The sequence below is a fragment of the Rhinopithecus bieti genome, unplaced genomic scaffold (assembly GCF_001698545.2).
Source record: "Rhinopithecus bieti isolate Rb0 unplaced genomic scaffold, ASM169854v2 scaffold_76550, whole genome shotgun sequence".
Classification (NCBI taxonomy): domain Eukaryota; kingdom Metazoa; phylum Chordata; class Mammalia; order Primates; family Cercopithecidae; genus Rhinopithecus; species Rhinopithecus bieti.
This window is the reverse complement of record NW_016828762.1, coordinates 608,656-617,719: the sequence shown is the minus strand read 5'-3', so window position 1 is coordinate 617,719 and position 9,064 is coordinate 608,656. Positions and strand designations below refer to the sequence as shown.

The window sequence follows — 9,064 nt, the reverse complement described above, 5'->3', positions numbered from 1 at the left end:
ATAACAAGGGTCACCTTTGCTCCAGTTCCCAACAAGTTCTTCATCTCCATCTGAGACCACCTCAGCCTGGACCTTATTGTTCATATAACTGTCAGCATTTTAGTCAAAGCCATTCAAGTCTCTAGGAAGTTCCAAACTTTCCCACATTTTCCTGTCTTCTTCTGAGCCCTCCAAACGGTTCTAATCTCTGCTTGTTACCCAGTTCCAAAGTCGCTTCCACGTTTTCGGTATCTTTTCAGCAGCCCCCACTCCCAGTACCAATTTACTGTATTAGTTCATTTTCACACTGCTGATAAAGACATGCCCGAGAGGCAGTTTAAGAAAGAAAAAAGGCTTAATTGGACTCACAGTTCCACATTGCTGGAGAGGCCTTACAATCATGGCGGAATGCAAGGAGGAGCAAGTCACATCTTACGTGAATGGCGGCAGGCAAAAAAAGAGCTTGTGCAGGAAAATTCCTGTTTTTAAAACCATCAGATCGCATGAGACCCATTCACTATTAGGAGAACAGCATGGGAAAGACCCACCCCCATAACTCAATCATCTCCCACCAGGTTCCTCCCAAAACACATGGGAATTATGAGAGCTACAAGATGAGACTTGGGTGGGAACACAGAGCCAAACCATATCAGACCTCAAACTGTGAAACTACCACCTGAAAACATTGGGGAAACTCTCCATGACATTGGCTGGGGCAAAATTTTCTTGAGTAATACCCCATAAACACAGGCCACCAAAGCAAAAATGGACAAATGGGGTCACATCAAGTTAAAAAGCTTCTGCACAGCAAAGGAAACAATAAACAAAGTGAAGAGAAAGCTCTTAGAATGGGAGAAAATATTTGCCAATCATCCCAGTGACAAAGGATTAATAACTAGAATATATAAGGAGCTCAAACAACTCTATAGGAAAAGAATCTAATAATCCAATTTAAAAATGGCAAAGCAATTTGAATAGAAATTTCTCAAAAGACATATGAATGGCAAACAGTCATGTGAAAAGGTGCCCAGCATCTTGATCATTACAGAAATGCAAATCAAAACTACAATGAGATATCACCTCACCACAGTTAAAATAGCTTATATCAACAAGACAGGCAATAACTAATGCTGGCAAGGATGTGGAGAAAAGGGAATGTAAATCGGTACAACTACTATGTAGAGCATTTTAGAGGTTCCTCAAAAAAAACTAAAAATTGAGCTACCATTTGATCCCACAAGCCCACTGCTGGGTATATACCCAAAAGAAAGGAAATCAGTATATCGAAACAATGTCTGAGCTCCTACATTTGTTGCAGCACTGTTCACAATAGCCAAGATTTGGAAGCAACCTAAATGTCCATCAACAGATAAACCGAGAAAGAAAGAAAATGTGGTACATATACCCAATGGTGTACTATTCAGCCATAAAAAAAGAATGAGACCCTGTCATTTGCAACAATATGGATGGAACTGGAGGTCACTATGTTAAGTGAAATAAGCCAGGCACAGAAAGACAAACATCACATGTACTCACTTATTTGTGGGATCTAAAAATCAAAACAATTGAACTCATTGATATAGAAAATAGAATGATGGTTACCAGAGCCTAGGAAGGGTAGTGAGGAGGCGCAGGGGGTGTTTGGGTACAAAAAACAATAGTTAGAAAGAATAAGACCTAGTATTTGATACCACAGCTGGGTGATGATAGTCAATAAAAATTGTAAATTTTAAGATAAATGAAAAATTATAATTGAAGTGTTTGTAACACAAATGATAAATGCTTGAATGGATGGATACCTCATTTTCCATGATGTGATTATCATGCATTGCATGCTTCTATCAAAACATTTCATGTACTCCATAAGTATATACACTTACTATATATCCACAAAAATTAAAAATAAAACATTTTTTAAATGCACGGAAATTTCCTCCAGATATCTAATCTCCACCTGCCCTAAACAAATTATTCTCTCCCTTAGTAACACCGTCTCTCTGCCCCCTTCCTGACACAGCTGCCAAAAATCTTTTCTGCTGTTCTCAGCTACTGTGCTCAACTTATATACCTCACTTGGTCAAATAAGCACATTTTATTTAACTCTAAGAGCAAACTGTAACTTTTTTCCTTAAGTGTGTCCTTAAAAGATCTCACTACCCACTCTATCCAAACTTAACAAAACATTCACCCCAAAAAACCACTTCCTTGGGGATGATATTGCTGCTAAGAAAATAACATTTCCCCATGTTGTTATGTTTATGTTGTCTACTATTTAAGTAGACCAAACCGAATTTGATTAGGGTTTTTCAGACATAGGGATTGGGATCTTTGTTGAAGTTAGCACCTTAGCTCATGGGCTATAATAAGGTGTGGGTACTAATATATCACAAACTATAATATATTTGCAACTACATCTTATTTCAGAAAAAGATGTTGTTTTGGGAAGCAGTGAGTCAGTAGAACACTGAATACAAGGCAAAAGAAAGGAGATTTCATCTCCACTTTCAAACAGAAGTTCATAACATTCCTGAATTATCCACTAAGAGGGCTGCCAATCTGGAATCAGTTAAGAGCCTTCCACTGGGGTGCAACTGGAGGGAGTAAGATCTTCAAAACTGTATTTTTAATTAGTAAAGTAGAGAAACTGGCTGCAGGAAGGTGGCTGGCTTGGCTAGTAGGCCAGGAGAAAAGGAGTAGGGCAAGGCGTGGGTGAAGTTATAAAAGGCAAACTTTGCCATTCTGCCAAGCACCCCCTTTGAATAGAGCCAGAGGGTGTGAAATCAGACAGCTTAGTAGCACCCCTGTTCTCCTTTCCTGCACCCTTTGCAAAGGTAGTACCATCAGCAGGAATAGCAACTCTCAACAAGTGTTCATTATAATAGAATGTCCTCTACAGGTAAAGTTCAATTACCACAAACCTCCTCATCACAAGAGATTTCCAGTCTTAAGACAGGCAGTGGGTGGACACTAGCAAATTCTCTTATACCCATTTACTCCAAAAACGCAACCAATGCCTTAGATCCCTGCTACTCCAAATGTGGCACCCACACCAGCAACAACAGAGTTAGAAATGCAGAATCTTGGATTGCATTCTAGGCCCATTGAATCAGAAACTGAGTTTAACAACACCCCCAGGTGATTTATATGAGCATTAAAATGATAGAATTGAGTTAAAGCAATTATGCTCAAACTTTGCACATTAGAATCACCTGGAGAGGTTTTTAACACCTCCCTAATGCAGGCAGTCCTCCATATAATGTATCTCAACTATCAGTATTTTTAAAACCAAACTGGTTCCAATATGCAGCCAATTTTGAGGAACCGTGACTTAAAGATAATAATAACAATATTTGTATTCAAATGAAAACTTTCCCCAAACTTTCCACTCCTAATTACTACTTGGGTTTTCCTGAAAACTTAGATATTAAAAATTTCAATGTACGGTTCTGGGCAGGGGTCTGGGGAGGCGCAGCAGCCATGGCGAGCCACCCTGTCCTCACCAACGGCACCAAGATGCTCATCCTGGGGTGGGCACATGGAAGTCCCCTCTGAGCTAGGTAACCAAGGCTGTGAAGGTGGCAATCGATGTCAGGTACCCCCACATCGACTGCACCTACGTGTACCAGAATGAGACTGAGGTGGGGTTGGCCATTCAGGAGCAGCTTAGGGAGCAGGTGGTGAAGCCAGAGGCTTATCAGCAAGCTGGGGTGCACGTACCATAAGAAGGTCCTGGTGAAAAGATCCTGCCAGAAGACGCTCAGCAACATGAAGCTGGACTACCTGGACCTCCACCTTATTCACTGGCTGACCGACTTTAAGCCTGGAAAGGAACTTTTCCCATTGGACGAGTCGGACAACATGGTTCCCAATGACACCAACATTGAGAACACATGGGCAGCCATGGAAGCGCTGGTGGATGAAGGGCTGGTGATAACTATTAGCATCTCCAACTGTAATCATCTCCAGGTGGAGAGGATCTTAAATAAACCTGGCTTAAGGTATAAACCAGCGGTTAAGCAGATTGAGTGCCACCGGTACCTCACTCACTCCCGCACTGCCAGTCCAAAGGCATCTTGGTGACCACCTATAGCCCCTTGGCTCTCCTGACAGACCCTGGGCCAAGCCTGAAGTCCCTTCCATCCTGGAGGATCCCAGGATCAAAGTGATCTCAGCCAAGCACAATAAAACCTCAGCCCAGATTCTGATCCAGTTCCCCCATGCAGAGGAACTTGGAGGTGATCCCCAAGTCTGTGACACCAAAATGCATTGCTGAGAACTTTAAGGTCTTTGACTTTGAACTTAGCAGCCAGGATATGACCACCTTACTCAGCTACAACAGGAACTGGAGGGTCTGTGCCTTGGTGAGCTATGCCTCCCACAAGGACTACCCTTTCCATGAAGTTTTGAAGCTGTGGATGCCTGCTCATCCCTAAGTGACCTATACCTGTGTTTCCTGTCTCATTTTTTTCTTGCAAATGTAGTATAGCCTGGCCTGTGTCACTCAGCAGTGGGAGAGCAACCTGTACAGTGGCCAGCAAGGATTTATCTAGGTTGATGTTGGATCTGAAGAGCAGTGTAAGTAGAGTAGAAGTCTCTTCCAGTTTGCTTTGTTCTTTTTGCTCCGCTGGGGAAAGTATAACCTGAATACCCTTTTCTGACCAAAGGGAAGCAAAATATACCAGGTCAAAATAGTGCCACTAACAGCTGAATTTTTTGTTTTTGTTTGTTTGTTTCTTGAAATGGAGTCTTGCTCTGTTGCCCAGGCTGGCGTACAGTGGTGTGATCTTGGCTCACTGCAAGCTCTGCCTCCCAGGTTCACGCCATTCTCTTGCCTCAGCCTCCCAAGTAGCTGGGACTACAGGCGCCTGCTACCATGTCTGGCTAGTTTTTTGTGTTTTTAGTAGAGACAGGGTTTCACTGTGTTAGCCAGGATGGTCTCGATATCCTGACCTCGTGATCCTCCTGCCTTGGCCTCCCAAAGTGCTGCTGGGATTACAGGCGAGAACCACTGCACCTGGCCACAACAGTTGAGTTTTGACTGCTTGGAACTGGAATCCCTTCAGCAAGATTTCTCTTTGCCTCAAATAAAAGTGCTTTGGTGAAAAAAAAAAAAAAAATCTCCATGTATTCTGTCGTATAATTAATGCTTAAATTTCCCAAATTCTGATGATGCTAATTTTAATTTGCAATAGATCCATAACTGACAAAGGGTCATTTAGTCAAGAAAGTTTGCTGAGTCTTACCATTCAGAGATAAAACAATTATTTGTTTTTAAATAGCGTTTACAGTTCAAGATTGCTTTTTCAGATTGAATGATTCTTCTCTCTTATTTCTCAAATCATTACTCAATAAAGGAGATAAACAATCTTAACTATGTTCAACATTTTCAGGCATGATTATTATAAATATTTTGCAAGTTAGCTTCAGAAACTGAAAAGATTTCTTGATGGCAGGTGATACTTTTGTTGAATCAACAAGATTGGCTGGTCTCATGGTTGGCGTTTAGCAAGTCAATCATTTTCGCTACACAATAGATAACAGTGAAATAAAATTTTCTTTTATTCATTGGGAGCCTATTCTGTGATACTAAGAACAAAGAAAATCAACTCTCTGTGGAACCAGAGTTAATCTTCCAAAATGTAATACATCCATTAGGAGAAAAAAGAGTGTCAGACAAGAAACAAATTGGCTAAATTGGTTGAAACATTTCTTTAAAATTAAGTTTACATATTAAAGGAAAGATAAAAGGAATAAGCACATCATTTGCTAAGACACAAATATCATCTGATTTTCAGCTATTTCACATTTCTATTTTTTCCTCCTTACTACATTTTCAGCACTTTTGGTTTTGAAAAGCAGAAAATGAAATCAAACTGGCTTAAACAGAAAAGAAGATTAATTTATTGGTACATATAACTAAAATAGCCGTAGGTATCTGACTTCAGGTGCTGCTGGATCCAGTTGCTCAAATTATGTCAGAGTTAGTCTTTCTCTTTCTCCAGATTCTGGTTTTTGTCTGTACTGCCTTAATGTTTGTTTGTTTGTATCCCACAATTGGCAGTTATGTCCAATAAACTTCAAATATATGTCTTATTGCCTGATCGTGTTTTCATTGCCTGCCATGGAATCAGATTTATAGCCAAGGAGATACTTCTTGGCAAGATCTTGAGTCTGTGCTGGTCCTGCAGAGTCGGAGATAGGGCCAACCCAGTTTAAATCATATACACTGAGAACAGGTGAGGGTAATGATGCCCCAAAGGATAATCAAAGGATCGATGTCAGAAAAGGGAGAATGGATACCAAGGAGGCAAAAATACTACTCTAGAAGAGATCCTACATCATTTGCCTTTAAGACCGATACATAATATAACAGTTTCCTTTGAGAAGTTCAGGAGAAATGAGCTTAGAGAATTATCTTTTCATTTTTGTTTTTAGCCTGCAGCAGAGACTTATAATACATATATGTTGTACCAGCTCAATTTTAAGAAAGAGGAAATGTCTGATGTTCCCTATCATAAATTCCTGCAGTACCACAGTCCATGAAGAGGAAACCTGGGGGCTGAGGGAGGCGGTGGAATGAGCACACTGTGGTCAGCCTTGCTAAGAGTTTCATTTATCTTGTTGAATGTGAAATCCATCTCTTTTGAGCATAGTCTGGTGCCCACTTTACTTGTATACTCTCCCTTATTCATCTATTGTTGATATAAAATTACTTAAGCTCAGGGTTTTTAAGTGATTTGAACAAAGAAAATCAACTTTCTATGGACCAAAACTCTATTTTCCAAAATGTAATACATCCAGGAAAATGTGCACCGAGGCTTCAAGGTGGGTTCCCAAGACTCAACCGATACTGCTCTTTATCATCATAAATAGTAGCTCCCAGAAACCCAGCGTAGACCCCAAGAAATTATTACATGACTAAGACTGAACTCTTATCTACTTCTCAATCTTGTATTTTTTAAGACAAGCAAAAATGAGAAAAGTTTTGTACAATTTCACAAGAGAAATAGGATTGATCAAATAAAGGGTTAAGAAACACTCAAATATTTTCCTGTGGAAATTCTTACTTTCTATGGCTTATGGATGTGAAAAGTAATATACTAGATGGATGTCTAAATGTCTTTTTTCTGCCCATCTCATTCCAAGAATTAGAATATCAGCCCTTATTCAGAGTTGTTAACTTGTCATCCTAGGAGATTCACAGAGTAGTATCAGTTTTTAAAATGTGCCACTGTTGCTTTAAAGTAGGGTTTCACAGTCACAGCACCATTAATATTTTGAGTCAGATAATTTCTTATTGAAGGGGGCTGTCTTACGCATTGTGGCCTGTTTAGCAGCATCCCTAGCTTCTACCCACTAGATGCCAGCAGTGTTACTCCCTCTTTGTGACAACCAAAATCTCAGACATTGCCAAAGGTCCCCTGGGGTGCAAATGTGTTCCTGGTTGAGAATTGCTGCTTGAAAAACTGAAATGAAAATAGTGAAAACCATGAAATACTCTTCTAAGATAATGGGACAACTGTACTCCAGAATAAAAATAATCTTTCCTTGTCTCTTAAATTCTGGCATTGTTACCATTATTACTTTAGTATTAACCCAAAATACACTTTTTAAAAGTTCTGAGAATAAAAGCTGAACCTGCAAAACAGGATAACTCCTTTTGCTACATTAACCTTAAAAGGTACAGAAGTAAAGAGAACTACTGCTTGCAGGGGTGTCAGATGGACATGCCTGCTTAAATGAAGATTCCTCTTTTCCACTTTCCTCCTGATGTCTGCTGGTCACTATAGCAACAAGAACAGGAGTGATTCAGAACCAGGACACATGCACTCCAGCATGACAAGTTCAATTTAAATCCAGATTGGCTACATTAAAAAAATACACTAAATGAAATGAGTGTATATACACCAACAGGAGATCAATGCACTTTGCTACACCAGTTTCAAGAGTGACATTCAGTTCAAAAAAACCCTTGGGATTCTTTAAGAGTAGTAAAAACTCAAATATTTTCACTAAGGCTTCACTTTGTCAAATCTCTCTTGAGACTTTTGGATCCCTTGAATTTTAGGCAGGCTTAAACACAGAGTCCTTTCTTGGTACTTGGAGATATTTTACCCATAAGGTAGAGTAATGAGGGTCTTCAGTGATAGTGAATGAACAGAATTTTGAATATTTTAATATATTCTGGAACACTTACATGTTTCAAGCTAAGTTAACCAGTATAATACCACTACAGAAAAACTGTATTATTTAATTATATTCGATTTTAATTTTGTCCTAATAAAGTTCTAAAAATATAGTTAGAATTATGTTTAGAACCAGAAATATATTTCAAAATTGCAATTATAATGTTTAAAACAGAAACAATGAGTTGCTTCGTAGTGGGATTAAAAGTCATTATTTGGGACATACTATGTCCTGATTTTTATCATTGCACCCTATTAAAGAAAATGATATTTACGGTTTTCTTTTTTTAGAGTTTGCTATAGCTATACATCAGGTTAAAGAGCTTGGGAGATGAATTTTTTACTTTCAGGAACTCAAAGTTCTAAAGATGACTTCAATATATCTATTGATTGGTCTTCATATAGAACCAAATTTAAGCTATTTTAGGCAAGTGATTCTATAACTTCAAAAATTCTTCTAGAAAAAATTAAGAAAATACATAACTCATCTATTCCTTTCAAGAAGAAAGTTTATTGTTTTATCCAATTTGTACCTCATAATGCACCTAAGAATTATTTCCATTTGAGCATTTCCCAGTAAAGGATGCTGTTTATAACTGCTCCTGTCCCCCTGTTTGAAGTTAGATTTCTGTTTCCTCTTTTTCAGGTTAATTGTTATGATTCTAAGAGCGTTTCTTAGAATTGTTTTTCAGTTTTCATTCCTTAACCAATTTCGAGTCTCTCTTTTATTTAGACGTAACTTTGTAAATAAAGATATTCAAGAAATGAATATAGAGTTTAATAAAATGTGGAGCAAATAGAACCCTTCAAATTCCTCTTGATGTAATCTTGGTATTAAGTTATATATATGTTATATATAACACATACGTATTTTATATAAATATATACTTATATATATT

At 38.6% G+C, this 9,064-nt stretch overlaps 1 pseudogene; it reads left to right on the top strand.

Annotated features, from left to right (window-relative positions):
* Positions 1–3,456: 3,456 nt before the first annotated feature.
* On the top strand, positions 3,457–4,412 carry LOC108523820 (aldose reductase pseudogene; annotated as a pseudogene).
* The last annotated feature ends 4,652 nt before the right edge of the window (positions 4,413–9,064 follow it).